Here is a 15,907-nt window from a genome sequence, read left to right on the forward strand (position 1 = left end):
CATTCGGGCTCAAAAGGAATGAAGTGCTGGTTATAGGCTCCAGCATGCATGATCCCTGCGAACATGGTGCTGAATGAAGGGAGCCCGGTGCAGAAGGCCACACACCATGTGCTTGCTCTCCTGTGAAATGCCCGGACCAGGAAAACCTGTAGCAACAGCATGGAGATTTGTGATCGTGGAGATAGGGTGATAGCTAAAGGGTTTCTTTTGGAGGTGATGAAAATGTTCTAAATTGACCGTGATCATGGTGGCACATGTCTGTGAATATACTAAAAACCACTGAATTATATACTTTAAGGGGGCAAATTGTATGGTATGTGGATTACATCTCGATAACGCTGGGTTTTTCTGTTTTTTTGTTTGTTTGTTTGTTTGTTTAAGAAACTCCTCGTAAGTCTTGCAACTGGACTCTTGAGAGGGTTCTGGAACTTGAGAGTCTCCCAGGATAGACAGCCCAGTTCCCACCAGGCCACACACCCCCTTCCCCCACCTGCTCCCATCACATCTCTGAGGGCTGGGACCAAGTGCCATCCCATGGTGGGGGATGGACAGCCTCAGCAGGGAGCCTCAGCCCCATACCTGATAAGCCTCGATTTGTCTCCCATGCTCGGAGGGAACCCTCCCCATCTCTGTGCTGCCATCAGGGAACCAGGGCCCCTGGAGGACTCTCTATGCCCATGTTCTGCACACCCCTGCCCTCAGCTGGCACCACCCAGAGACTTGGGTTTTGCCTTTGCCCTGCCCCCTTGGCTGTGCTGGCGGACTACCCTGCCAGCCACACCAAGTGCTGCTGATTTTCACCCAGCCCGAGCCTGCAGCCTGCCTTCACATACCAGGTCTTACCCGTTTGCCCTTTGCGTGCCTCCCAGGAGTCCCACCCACCCTCACCCCGTGGGGTCGCACCTGGAGCTCCAGGGGTCCCCTGGTGCTCTGTAGGTCCCACCTTCCCACTTCTGCTCTGACACCCTGTCCAGCCAGGGCTTTGCTGTTCCCCTCTCTGCCACCAACTTCCTCCCCAAGACGACCCCACAGGGAACCTTTGTGCAAGAGCAGCTGTGCGCTTCCCCTCGCAGTGGCCAGCTGGCTGCAGCCCCACCACAGTCGCTATGAACAGCAATGGGACAGCGTCTCCTCCAGCTGAAATGCGCCCCTCCCCATCAAAGAGTTCACTGCTCACCTGCCCTCAAGAAAACCTTGCCCAGGCCTCTCGAAGCATTCTTTGTCATTGTGAAAAGATGGAAGCCACCCAAGGGTTCATCAGGGGGGCACCAGGGGGCTACAGCACAGGACAATCACAAACAGGAGCACCCCAGACAGCTCCAGGAGTGACCAGAACCACACAAGTCTCAAAAATATGTGCAATGAGAAAAACCAGGAGTTGAATGAGATAGTGTGACACCTTTTAAGAAAGGGGTGAAGGACTAGGTGCAGTGGCTCATGCTTGTAATCCCAGCACTTTGGGAAGATGGCTTGAATGCAGGAATTCAAGACCAGCCTGGGTTGTGAATACAGGGAGACCCCGCCTCTACTAAAAATAAAATTAGTCGGTGTGGTGGTGCACACCTGCTGTAGACCCAGCTACTCTGGAGGCTGAAGCAGGAGGATCGCTTCAGTCCAAGAGGTCAAGGCTGCAGTGAGCTGAGAGCACACCTCTGCATTCCAGCCTGGGCCACAGAGTGAGACCTTGTCTCAAAAAAAAAAAAAAAAAAAAGGAGGAGGATGGTGGAGCGGGAATTCACAAAAGAGTATTACCTCAGCCAGGTGCGGTGGCTCACGCCTGTAATCCCAGCACTTTGGGAGGCCGAGGCAGGTGGATAACGAGGTCAGGAGATCGAGACCATCCTGGCTTACATGGTGAAACCCATCTCTACTAAAAATACAAAAAAAAAAAAAAAAAAAAAAATTAGCCAGGTGTGGTGGCGGATGCCTGTCGTCCCAGCTACTGTGGAGGCTGAGGCAAGAGAATGGCGTGAACTCGGGAGACTGAGCTTGCAGTGAGCCAAGATCACACCACTTCACTCCAGCCTGGACAACTGAGCAAGACTCCGTCTCAAAACAAACAAACAAACAAACAAAAAAACAGAGTATTACCTCTTTTAAGGCATCTATATATATTAGTAAAATCAAGAGGAAAAAAATCTTAATAGTTGTTACTTCTGGGAAGGGTAGAAGGGGCTGGGATTGCGGCTGATAGTCACAGGGTCTTTACCTGTGAAGTTCTAGTGTTTTCAAAAGGAGAATGAATCCTTGTATGACATGTGTAATTTATCATAACCCAAGAAAGACAAAGAATTCCAACAGCTGGGGCACAGGCCCCTTGTGCCAGCCTCATTGCTGTTTCCCTCAAGGACCCTCCGGCTGCCCGAAGCGCCCCCGCCCCGTGCCCCGCCACACTCCCTGTCTCGCCCGCCACCCCCAACGCCTCCCTCAGTCCTCCGCCTCTCAATGGACCTAGAGCTGGAGGCTGTTAGAGCTTCCATTTAAAACTCCTCTCCGCACCCGCACTGGGGAGTTTCTTATTCCCTTTCAGATGTAACTGTCTGTCACCAATAATAGTCTTTTTCGATTTCATTTCCTTCAGCTCCTGCCAGCCACTCTGAGAGCCTCCTTCCCATCCCTGCTGCCCCCCCAGCCCCAAGTCAAGGGAAAAAAATACATTTTTGCCTTTACTATGATGTATGCGATCCCATAAAATAGTGAAACAGATATGAAAGGTTGAGAGAAGGTAGATAAATGGCTCCTATTATTCTACCAATCAAATGAAATACCTCTCCACGTCCTCATTTGAATGATAATAAAACTCAGAGAGGCTGCTGGTTCGCTGTTGTCGTTGCTGCCAGTAGCTTGAGCCGCGGAGCCACAGGCCAAGGTAACCTTGGGGTGTCCTCTGCAGGACCTGCAGGAGCCTGCATCCCCCCACCCCATCTCCTCGCCTCCCCACTGCCTGCCCCCAACAAGAGCTCCTCCCCAACCCCACGCTCTCCTTCCTGCCGTGCCCCCAGGTCACCTCTGTTTGCCCAGCTCCCTGCTCCCTCCTGGGTTCACAGGGTAGAGTCAGGGCCCAAGAATCAAAACCCAGGGTCTCTCCCCGCAGGAATGCCCTCCTTTCTGCCACGGCCTTGCCCTACACTACTCAGCCTTCCTGGACTCCTTTGAAAGCCCCTGCCTCGCATCCAGGTGGGTCACCTCCTTGGGCATTCCCCTAGCCCTTGCCACACGCCTCAGTGACTGGACGGTAGCCTGTGCGTGCCAGGTCTCTGCAGCCTCTTCTAAATTCCTAGCAGGTGGGGCCAGGTGAGACTGCCGAGGCCCGTGTGCTGGGCTTCATTCATCCCATGTGAACTTCACAAATGTGCATGAAGACCCTCCCGTGTGGAGCCGCTGGGTCAGAGAACAGCTGGGAAGGCCTTCCCTGGGCTGGCCACTGGGTAGGTGGCAGCCACTTCTGAGGCTCACAGCGCCGAAGACTTCTGCTGTTTCTGCCCCTTGGAGTTCACAGTTCTGTTTCCCATGCATTTGAGTGCCTCCGGCAAGCTCCACCTGACACTACTCTCCCACTCCACCAGTGTCCCCAACGAGGGGACACTTAGGACTTTTTCCTTCCCTGCATTTCCCCCACATTTTGGGGAGCCCACTGCAGGCCAGCTTAGCTGCCTGTCAGTCATGAGACTCACCCTCCACCCTGGTGGGTACTCACCCCTCTGTGCAATTTTGAATCTCAGCGGAATTTCTCATCTGGGAGGCCACACCGTAGAGAGGCTTTCCTTCAGTTCTCACCACCCAGCTCCCCAGCATGGCCCTGACTTCTGCCCTTTCCTTCCAATTAATTCCCCTTTGCATTAAGGCAGTCAAAGTCAGGCCAGGCACAGTGGCTCACATCTGTAATCCCAACACTTTGGGAGGCCGAGATTCGTGGATTATTTGGGATTAGGAGTTCAAGACCAGCCTGGTCAACATGGTGAAACTCTGTCTCTACTAACAATACCAAAAAAAAAAAAAAAAAAAAATTAACCAGGTGTGGTGGTGCATGCCTGTAATCCCAGCTGCTTAGGAGGCTGAGGCAGGAGAATCACCTGAACCTGGGAGGCATTTGCAGTGAGCCAAGATTGTACCAGTACACTCCAGCTTGGGCAACAGAGAGAGACTCTGTCAAAAAAAAAAAAAAAAGTTAAAGTCAGTTTCTGGTACCAGGACTGGCCAAAGCATGGACAATGCCCCAAGTTAGTCCCCAGAGCATTGGGACCTCCTCTGTCATCTCCAAGGTCTGCAACAGTGCATCTGCCTCTCCTCCATCAGGGCAGGGGCCTGTCTGGGTCCCTCTCCTCCGCTGATCCCTAGCCTCAGGGACAGTGCCTGGATCCACAGGAGATGGGGTCAATGACAATGAATGAAACTGTGGAAATGGCACCAATTTTAGAGATGAGGAAGATGAGCCCCAGAGGACAAGCAACAACTCAGCACCCAGATCTTCGTCCTCACTCGCCGGGCCTGGGGCTCTTCCCTCTGCATCAGTTGTTGTCAAGTACCAAGCTGTCCCCTCTCTGGGGCTTCCTTGCGCCAACAGAGGGGCAGAAGGTGGAGTCCAGAGGAAGAGTTTGCTAAGAGACCAGCCGGTGCTGAGGCCTCAGGGGCTTGAGGGAGGGGAGCATCCACTGTGACATGCAGGGATCTCTGAGTGCAAGCAACGGAAAGCTTCCGGGAGGCTTTCGGAAGTTATCAGGCAGCTTGCTGGGTAGCTGTGAGACAGAAACCTGGGCCTGGAAAGGGTGCAGAGCGAAGGCTACCTGGAGCCTGCTCTGGCCATTTCTCAGTCCCTGTGTCAGTTCTCTGCACAAGGATCAAGGCCACCATAGAGAAGGGCCAGAGAAGACAAGCCCTCGGCATGTGGGCCTCCTCCAGAGAGCGTAAGGCCTTGGTGGCAGTCCCCACTGCTCATCCCCTGCAAATGCTAGAGGAGGATGAGCCCCTAAAGCAAAAACAGGTGGCGTCACCTCCAGCAGGGGAATGCATTCAGGACAGCTGAAGCCCTAGAAGCCAGCCAGCCAGCCCACCCAGCCTGTCAGTCTTGGCTGTAGCCCTGCTTGGCCTGTGAAGGGCTGCAATGGGGCTGTGGTGTAGCCCACTGCCGTGGCTCAGGCCCCAGCAGGATTTGAATCGTAGGCTTGGAGCTCAGGGATCTCAAAGGGGACTGAATCTGCACTTTGCAGCTGAGGACCTCTAGGCCCCTGGAGAGGCAAGGACAGAGCCAAGGCTTTCCCACCCACCACAGGGCCACGCCGAATAGGGACCCCCAGGCCTCCCCCAGAGAAGAGACTGTGCACCGGTGGCAGTTGCTGTGAGCCATGTGATAGTCAGCAGGCCACCATAGCTCCGCTCTGAGCCCAAATCCTTATGCATAAAATGAGGCTGCTTTGCAGGGCTACTGCAAGCATTAAGCAAATAATAAATGTATGTGCTCCTATGCTGACAATTAGAATGGAAATGAAAACATAGGTCCACACACGGATTTGTACATGAAAGTCCACAGCAGCTTTGATCATAATCGCCAAAAGCTGGAAAGAACTCCAATGCTCCATCAACTGCTGAGTGAATGGAGAAGCTGGCGTAGCCCCACAATGGAATACTCCTCAGCAACAAAAGGAACCACAGGGATGAATCTCAGCAGCGTTATGCTAAGTGACAGAAACCAGACTCAAAAGGCAGCATCTGTATGACTGCATATATGGCCGGCTCTCATGCCTGGCAGTAATGTTGCGTGACATTCCCGGGAACACTGAATTCACCAGTATGGAAGCATTACTCCCAGGGAAATGCAGAGTTAGATTCCTGCAAGGCTCTGCACACAAGATTTTGGTCATCTGACCAATGCATACTTTGTGGCATGTGTGCTTATGTTTAAAGACACCTTATTTGATATAGAGGCTGTTGATTCATGAGCATGAACTCATGGCCACAGCACTACAACTCATGACTCAGCAAAGCTTATCCAACACATGCATTTTCTCTGAAAGACACGTCGCAGCCTTCTAGCATCGACGAGCACCAGCCAGCGCCTCACTCCGATGCTTGCGGGCCATTTTCAACAGCGAAATCCCCAACAAAAGTACAAAATGCAGGAAAGTTGGCCCTGAGTAGACAGGGGAAAGGCACTCATTGAGTTTGACCTCCGCAGGAAACGTGTGCATCCGCAAATGAAACTTCTCAGTGCTCTGCTGATGTCCAGGAATGATCACAAAAGTGTGAGGATTGATCTGGGGGTTACAAATACATTTTTGCAAGTCATCAGCTTCATAAATATGGAATCTGTGAATACCGAGGATTGACTATATGCAAAACTTTAGGGAAAAAAAAAATCTAACCCACGGTGACAGAAAGCAGCTCAATGATTGTTTGGCAGCAGGGTGGGAGCAGAGATTGACGTGGAAGGACCACAGGGAACCTTCTGGGTGATGGAAATGTTCTCTATCTTGGTGGTTACACAGGGGAATAAATTTGTAAAACTCACTGAAATATGCACCTAAAGTGTGGAGACTTCGATGTGTGTAAATCAGACTCAATAAATTGACTTTACAAAAACTCCTTAGCATGATGCCTGAGCATTCCTCCACTCCTCTAGGGATCTTGGGATCAGCTCCCTTGGGACGGACGCTGTGGGACAAAGGAAGAAGCAGGGATCGCCAGCTTGAGCTCCATCTGGAAGTGGTTTGCATCTCGCCCCCACCCTCGAGAGAGGACATGTCGGACCCAGGCCTTCAACTTCTCCCTTCTTTCCCACTATGTCTGTCAGGACTTTCAGTTGAAGATGACAGAAACCCAGCTCAGACTCCCTTAGACAAAACAATGGCTCTGCCATAAGACATGGTTACCCCTACAGCTCAAGTGCCATCACCAAGCCAAGGTTGCCCACCTTCTCTGGACGCTGTGTTTCTCTGTCAGCCTCACTCTGGGACCACAGGCAGGAAGGTGGTCACTAGCAGCTTTAGAACTCCAAGGGGAGGGAGCGGAGCCTGTCTGTCCCAGTGAGGACCCAGGAGCAGGCATCCTCTGCCCCCTCCATGGCCAAGGCCGTGGAACATGCTGATGTCAGGACTGGGTCCTATGCCTCTTCCCTTGAAGAATACGAATCAAGGGTGGAGGGATTCTCCCCAAAGGAAAATCTAGGTGCCGCCACCAGAAGTTGGGGGAGCGATGGGGAGCAGGCAGAAGCAGTAGGTGCCCGACACACAGCTTGCCCTGAGCCAGGGCTACCTTTCCTAAGTGGGAATTAAACTCAATATTCTAGAACCCCATGGAAAACAGCAGCATATTCTGACACTCAGTATCCCAGGGCAAAGAGTGAAAAGGCTTCCTCTTCTCCCTGCAGCTCCCTGTGCCTGGAAGACACCACCTGGCTTGTTCCCCCCAGCTCCCTGCTCCCACTTCAGAATCCAGGGGCCATTGAGTCCTCTGCCACAAAGACTCCACCGACCCAAACATCTTGCCCCTGTTTTTGGATCAGCATCAACTATTTTGAAAATGATTTTCCTGGCATCCCAAGAGCTCTCTCATTCTGCTCTGGTCTTAGGGAAGTATCGTGCTTCTATCTTTTTGGCAGATCCATGACCAATGGAACTTCTTGAAGACCACTGAATTTTTCAGACTCTAGCTACTAGATAATCCATTCTGCTCTGTCACTTTCAAGAACCTTCTTTAAGGATATAACGAATTTTTCTTCAATTTAATACAACTTATTAGGTATCTGCTTAATTGGGAACAAGAGGACAGAGATGGTTCCTGCCCTTGTCTCCTCCCTGCTAATCTTTATCCTTCTTATTTATTTTCTTGTGTTACTGCATTGGCTAGGATTCCATGACAGTGCAGAACTGTAGCACTGAGTCAGCATCCTTGTCTTGTTCCTGCTGCTAACGTTTCAACATGAAGTATAAAGTTTCTTCCATATGTCTGGTACATGCCCTTTATCAGGTGGAAGAAATTCCCTTTTATTTCTAGTTGCTAAGAAATTGTGACTTTTTTTTTTTTTTTTTTTGAGACAGAGTTTCACTCTAGTCGCCCAGGCTAGAGTGCAATGGCACGATCTCAGCTCACTGCCACCTCTGCCTCCCAGGTTCAAGCAATTCTCTTACCTCAGCCTCCTGCGTAGCTTGGATTACAGGCATGGGCCATCACGCCCAGCTAATTTTTTATTTTTTATTTTTATTTTTTTTAGTAGAGGCGAGGTTTCACCATGTTGGCCAGGCTGGTCTCAAACTCCTGACCTCAGATGATCCACCCACCTTAGCCTTCCAAAGTGCTGGGATTAGAGGCATGAGCCACCCCACCCGGCAATTTTTTTTTTAATTATAAATTGATGCGGAAATTTATCAAATATTTTTTCAAGATCATATTTTGCTAGTATCTGTAATCCAAACACTATTCTATTTTTTTTCTCCGTCGAAGAGACAAGTCTGCTGTGGTCCTTTCATGTGAGACCCTCCCCTGGTTTGTGAACGCCTGCCCAGTGAGGGTCGAGGGCACGCCTCAGCCCACAGGAACTGTGGTGGCAACATCCAACCTGGGTATTCGATAGTGAGGTCAGCACACATGACAAAAATCAAAAGAACAGTCAAGATCGCCCTTGAAAATTGCTTAAATTGCCCATAAGAAACATACATGGGTTTTAGGTCTCAAACCCTGAAAGAATTCTTGAGTGTCCCTGCCTGCTAGGCTGGCTCCATCCTGCTTCAGTACTGAGCTTTATTGTATAACTTTAATGCTCAGGCTGGGCACTGTGGCTCATGCCTGTAATCCCAGCACTTTGGAAGGCCAAGGTGGGAGGATCGCTGGAACCCAGCAGTTCAGGATTAGCTTGGGCAACATAGTGAGACCCCGTCTCTACTTAAAAAAAAAAAGAGTCAGGCATGGTGGCACCTGCCTGTGGTCCCAGCTGCTCAAGAGGCTGAGGCGGGAGGATAGTTTGAGCCCAGGAGTTTGAGGTTGCAGTGAGCCATGATCTCACCACTGCACTCCAGCCTGGGCAACAGAGCAAGATCCTGTTGCAAAAACAGAAACAAAAACTTTAACACTCATGAATAGATTTCTTAGTTGCTGGGAGCGGGGTTCTCAAGTCAGACAGAAGTGGGACGAGACAGGAGGTCACTGAGCCATCCTGCCTGCAACAGGGGCCGGATGGCTTCTCCTAGAGTGACCAGGAAAGCCTCTTTCTGTCTTGTGCATTTGGCCATGGCTGGACCAGACCCCCGGGGCCTCCCCTCTCCCATTTGCAGGCACAGTGACCAGGCAGTGATGGAGTCTTCCCAAGCCTGGCTTCCCTTAGGTCCTCAGGCCCAGCTGACCCAGGCAGGACCTCACTCCCAGCTTTTGTGTATGGTCCATACCACTCAGGAAGGGGGTCGTGCCCACTGATCCCTTAGACCTGGCACCTGGGCTCTGGTCTTGACTGTGACTTTCCTTACTTTCCTGCCACCCATTTCTCAGCTCATCTCTTCCTCACGGGCCACACTGCAGCCGCAACAGCCCCTTCTTTTTCCTGAAATGCCCAAGCCCATTCCTACCTCAGGACCTTTGCACTGCCTGTTTCCTTTGCCTGGAATGATTTTTTTTCTCACCATGAAGGTTTCAGCCCACATGCTGCCTCCTCAGAGAGACGTCCCTGGAAATCTTCTTCAAGTAGTACCTCTGTCCCATCACCCCATCATATAACCCTGTTTGCTTTCTTCTGAGCATGTATCATCATCTATGCCCCCCATCCATGGAAGAAGATCTTGACTGTCTTGGCCACTTCATACGGGCACCGGTCCTTGGCACAGTGCCTGGCACATGTAAGCACTTGGTGTTTGTTGACTCACTAAACAATGGCATCCTGCCTGCCCCACGCTGCCAGGTCCAGCTTTGGAGTGTCTCCCTCCCTCCCTGACACTGACTCCCCTCCAACACTGCCTGCCTAACCTTGGGGTCCCAATGCTCATAGCCTTCCTGGATGCCACCCCAGAACTCCAGTTCCACTTTCTAAGGCTGGGCCCTAAACCCAAGGCCTGCTCCCATCCCCATGGGCAGCTGAATTCCAGAGCTCCCCTCCTCCGCGCCGCATCTCCCATGCCTGCTCATCCTGCCGCAGGACCCAGGTTGGCCAGCAGTCCCAGCTGCATGTGGGGCCTGGCTCTGCACCTCTCCATCTGCCTACATCTCCTCCCTGTGTGGGCTACCGGGCAACCATCTCTCGGTGGCACCTCCCGCCCCATTCATCCCCATTAGCCGCTGTCCACACTGGGCCCGAGGGAGATCAATTCCCAGCGCCAGCCACTGAGCCGTGTTAATGAGGATGTAAGCGCCCCTGTGGCTGGGGTGGGTGGGAGTGGCAGGAGGAGTCCAGGAGGTGGAGCGGGCCGTGGGGGATTCCTCACTGAATGCTAGGGGTCATGCTCCCTCTGGGGATGCAGGAAGACGCCCCCTGTGGGGCGGAGACCTTCTCCCAGCCCTCCTCCAGGAACCACAGTTTAGCTCAAGCAGAGAAAGAGAGCAGAGGAAGCAATCTGACTGGGGCCTGAGGGATCCAAGGAGCAGGGGCCATGTGGCTTACCATTGAGCAGAGGGGCCAGGCCAGGCCTCCCTGCCACCCACCCCTCTGAGCCTTTGCTCAGGCCGGTCCCTCCACCAGGAGCACCCTCCTTGCATCTACCCAACACATCACCGACTTGCAAGACTCCCAGACCACCAGCTCCCTCAACCCACACAGAACCACTCCAGCCCAGGGGGTTCCCCGCCCCTGGAGCTCGCTCTGGTAATTCTGACTATGCCAAATCGCACTGATCTGCATGGAAAGATGCTCAGCCTCTCTCATAATAAGAGCCATGCAAAGGAGAACCACAAAGAGAGACCATTTTTCTTCCATCAGGTTGACAAAGATGAACCGGGTGAGCGAACGGAGAGCGGGCTCCAGCTGCCACTAGCGGGAGGGCAGAGGTTCCACACAATGATATCTGTGGCACCGTAAATCAGTATAACCTCTTCTGAGGGCAATTTGGCAACAGCTATGTAAATTAGAAATGCACCTGCCCTTTAACCTGGCAATTCACTTCCAGACATTTATCCCACAGAGATCCAAGTGCCCAAAGATAGAATCCAAGGATGTTCGCTGCCTAGACACCTCCTGCATGTGCAAGAGGATGGGCTGAGTCCGTCAGGCAGTGTCCACCCAGTGGGGCACTCCTGGCTTCCTTGCCTGTGCAGCAAGACCAGCAGGTGCCTGTCCCTGGAGTTCTTAGAGGAGTAGATCAGTTCATATAAACAAAGTGCTCTGAGAAGCGTCCAGCACATAGCAAGTATAAATTCTTGTTATTATTATCACTTTCCTGTTGTTGAAAATAACTGAGTAGATCTATACATACTGATAGGTCATTATCTCCCAGAAATGCTGGTCAGTGAGAAACGCAGACAGGGTGTACAGAGGCCTCCGGTGGGCTGTGCGGGTCTGTGGATGTGGCTCTGGCCTGCTTTGTTTCTTGAGGAACTCGGCTTTCTAAGGCATAGCCCACGTCCAGGGTGGCACAGACAGCACTGGCCACAGTCGCTGTCCTTGGGAGGGGAAGGGGACCAGGGAACAGGGGAGAAAGGGGATTTGCACTTATCTTTCCATGCAGTGTGTGGTTTTTAGCCACCTGCCTATACTACCTATTTGAACAAATCAATCACTTTTAAAGCCTGGTGATGTGCCTGTCTGTGTCTCCCCCGGACAGTGAGCCCCTGGAGCGCAGGGACTGTGTTGGAGTCACTAATGAATTCCAGGTGCCCAGCACTACCCGGCGCACAATGTTACTTGGTGAACATTGGCTGATGGCAAGCTGGCTGAATTCCACGTGGTCCTGCTGGAGTGGACTGCACCCACCCCAAGAATGATTCCAGGGAGGTTCCCACAGATTGGGAGTGGGACAGACTGGAGTAGCCTGGGAAGGGGCTGGTGGAGGAAAGCAGATCTCTGGCAGGGAGGGCCTAGAAAGCTAATTCCCAGAGAGGATGATCCCGGGAAGCAGGACCCAGGTGGGCAAGTGCAGCCAGGCCTCCGGCACCCAAGGCTGCCTCTAGTCAAGGGCTGGATGCTTGGGCCACAGCAGAGGCCCCTCTCTTTGCAGGGTGCTGACATCCCCATCTCTCCACATGGCTGCCAAGGGGGCCAGGGAAGCATTACTGTGGCAACAGCCTTGGCAGGCAAGGGGTTCCTTCGTGACTTTCCCATCTCTGATTGACGCCCAGACCCTCCAGACCTGTGGTCTGCCCATCAAACCAACGCCTGGGCTGAGGAGCAGAAATGAGGCCCCTAGGCCTGAGCTGGGACCTGCTGGGGCCACCTCCATCGTCAGCCCTGATTTGGGGCAACCTCCCATGTCCCTCGTCCTCCTGCCCAATGAAGCAGGAGGTCTTGGCCATGCCTTGTACCAATATGCCTTGGCGTGGGAAGGGCCCCAAAGTGGGCACAGCCTGACAATCCTCACGCATCAGGTAGAGAGGAAAAGCATGGCTCACCCCTGCTGGGAGGCACCCCTGCAGTCATGACACGAACCGGCTGAATGCATGAACTTTATTTATTTATTTATTTATTTATTGAGACAGAGTCTTGCTCTGTTGCCCAGGCTGGAGTGCCATGGTGTGATCTTAGCTCACTGCAATCTCCATCTCCCAGGTTCAAGTGATTCTCCCGCCTCAGCCTCCCGAATAGCTGGGATTACAGCCACCCATCATCACGCCTGGCTAATTTTTTTTTTTTTTTTTAATTTTAGTAGAGACAGGGTTTCACCATGTTCGCCAGGCTGGTCTCACACTCCTGACCTCAGGTGATCCACCTGCCTCTGCCTCCCAAAGTGCTGGGATTATAGGCGTGAGCCACCACGCCCAGCCAATTTTCTGAGTAGAATGGGTTCCTGTTTCACTTGTGCTGTCAAAAATGTGTTACAGTTAAAATGAAAGGTCTTTGCTCCATCTGGCATTGACTGCAAGGCCCGCTCCGACTGACCCGTTTAGTGCCAGGCCTGCCCCTGCCTCACCCTTGCTTGGTCCGCTGTGTCCCCACTCGCAGCAGGGCAGGCTCACGTGATGATGTTCACTGTGCACTGTCTCCTCCCTTCCTGGACCTGAGTCTGCAAACTCCAGCCACGAGATGGATCCCACCCACTAGCTGTGTTTATAGAGCTCGAGAGCCAAAAACAGTTTTCCATTGTTTAATAGTTGAAAATCAAAAAGAGGATGATATTCACGACTTATGAAAATCACATGAGGTTCGCCGTTCACCGTCAGTGTCCACGAGTACAATGTGATGGGGACACTCCACCCGGAGCTGCTTTCCACCATGAAGGCAGAGTCGAGGGGAGCACGGCCCCACAGCCTAGTGGATTTAATTAGGTTGGTGCAAAAGTAGTTGTGGTGTTTGCCATTATATGTGACCATTGGCAAAGCCAACTGCTCCCTGGCCTGGGCTGTGAGTTCCACGAGGTGGGGCCTTTGTTTTGTCCCTCACATAAGTGCCTGCGGCAGTGCCTGGCAGCGACGGGGTGCTCCGTTGCCCTGGCTGAATGAGTGAATGGAGGTGTAGGTTGTGGAGCACATTGCGTCATCCTCCTAGAGAGAGTGACGCTCACCTCCTTCTCCAGCTCTGTCTGGCAGATACCACCAACCGCCCAGCCCAGCAAGTGGGCTCGGGCCCTGTGAGCACTGAGAGAGGCACCCGTGGGCAGGCAGCATCATGGCAGGCAGCATCATGTACTCTACTCCCTGGAGAAGACAAGGCAGAGGGTGGTAAGGCCTGGATTTGACACCAGCAGGGTGGGCCCCCGGGTCTCTGAAACGATGGCATGGGCTTGCTTGGCCCTAGGAGTCACCCCAATGACCCTACACAGATCCCCTTCCACGAGCTAAGCCTGCTGTGCTGCGTGGGCGGCACTTTGGTGCCCTCTGGTGGTAACTGGGAGTGGGAGCTCTCCAGCCGATCTGACCACCTCACCCAGAGATAAAGGAGCTCGCCAGCCTGGGTGCTCTCTGTCCCTTCAGCCCTCTCTATAGGGCATATTGGTGTCACAGGATGTCCTCCCACCAAGCTGACCAGGGAGCTGCTGGCAGCCTCTCCTGTGGTTAGACAGGGGACTCCCAGGCTGCCAGACAGTGTGCACCTGTCTCTACCAGTGTGCATCTCATCCTGATGGAGGGTGGGAGGTGACCTTGGTCCCAAGGTCCAGGGACCCTTCTAGAGGGATGGCCAGCCTTACAAGCTCCCTTGTGTTTTTCGTGTATCTGGAGAAGCTGCATCATCTGTGGGTAAGAGCCCCTTGGTGCACAGAACTGCTCTAAGTTCTACTATGGGGACAGGAAATTTGTCTGTAGCCAGCCCAAGACCCCACTTAGCAATGATCATCATGTCCTTGTTACCACGTATACATTGTACATTAGCAAGCATTCCTTGTCTGCCTCCAACAAGATACTGGGCTCCGGGAAGGCAGGGGCAGGTCTGAGCTGCCTCAGTAACCCCAGCCTCTAGCTAGGACCTACCTGAGTGAATGGCAGTGGATAGCTGAGTAAGTCAATGAAAGATGAACATGGATGGATGGAGGGATGGGTGGGTGGATGGGTGAATGGATGGAGGAAGGGTGGGTGGGTGGATAGATGAATGGGTAGGTGGGTGGGTGACTGGATGAATGGATGGGTGAGTGGATGAATGGATGAATGAGTAAGTGGATGGCTGAATGGATGAAGGGTGGGTGAATGGACAGATAAGTGAATGTGTGGATGAATGGGTAGGTGGGAGGGTAGGTGAGTGGATAGATGAGTGAACAGATAGATGGATGAGTGAACATGTGAATGAATGGGTGAGTAGGTGGGTAAGTGGGTGGGTGGGTGGGTGGATGGATGGATGAGTGAATGTGTGAATGAATGGGTAGGTGGGTGGGTGGGTGAGGATGAATGAATGGATGGATGAGTGACATGTGTGGAATGAATCGGGTAGATGGGTGGGTGGTGAGTGATGTGATTGGATTGGAATGGAGTGGATGGATGGATGGACATGTGGATGAATGGGTAGGATGGGTGGGTGGGTGAGTGGATGGATGGATGGATGGATGGATGGATGGATGGACATGTGGATGAATGGGTAGGTGGGTGGTGGGTGCGTGAGTGGATGATGGATGGATGGATGAGTGAATGTGTGGATGAATGGGTAGGTGGGTGGGTGGGTAAGTGGATGGATGGATGGACATGCGGATGAATGGGTAGGTGGGTGGTGGGTGGGTGAGTGGATGATGGATGGATGGATGAGTGAACATGTGGCCAGATGGATGAGTGAATGTGTGGATGGATGGGTGGGTGGGTGAATGGATGGATGGATGGAAGAATGGATATCCAGTAGCAGAACTGAGCTTTGGATTACTCTGGGTCCCTAGCCAGGGCCTCAACTGCTCCTACTCATCACTCCCATCCCATCTCTTCAATCCTGTTTCCAAACAGATCTTGGTTACACCACTTCCCTGTGCTCATGCCCTTTGCCCCTCCCCACTCCCACATCTCCAGCCACCCCAGGGTCCCTCACACGGAGCCCACCCTGGCTTCAGGGCCTCTACAGAAGCTGGTACTAAAACCTAGAACATCATTCCCCCAGAGAAGCCCAGAGATGGTGCCTCTCCGCTCCCCTTCTCCCAGGCCCCTCTGCAGTCACTCCTGCTTTCTTCATAGCATGTATTACTAACAAAAATGCTGGCCAGCTTGCTTTCTGTGTCTCCCCCACAAGAATGCAGCACACAGGCAGGACCTTGCCCTTCTCTGTATCTCCACCCCTCAGTTGATATTCACCTCACACTTGGGGGATGAATGAACCACCCTTATTATTTTGAGTACAGAGGTTTAACCCAAATGCATCAGATACACAGGACAGGTG

The sequence above is a fragment of the Rhinopithecus bieti genome, unplaced genomic scaffold, assembly GCF_001698545.2.
Source record: "Rhinopithecus bieti isolate Rb0 unplaced genomic scaffold, ASM169854v2 scaffold_26546, whole genome shotgun sequence".
Taxonomy (NCBI): Eukaryota; Metazoa; Chordata; class Mammalia; order Primates; family Cercopithecidae; genus Rhinopithecus; species Rhinopithecus bieti.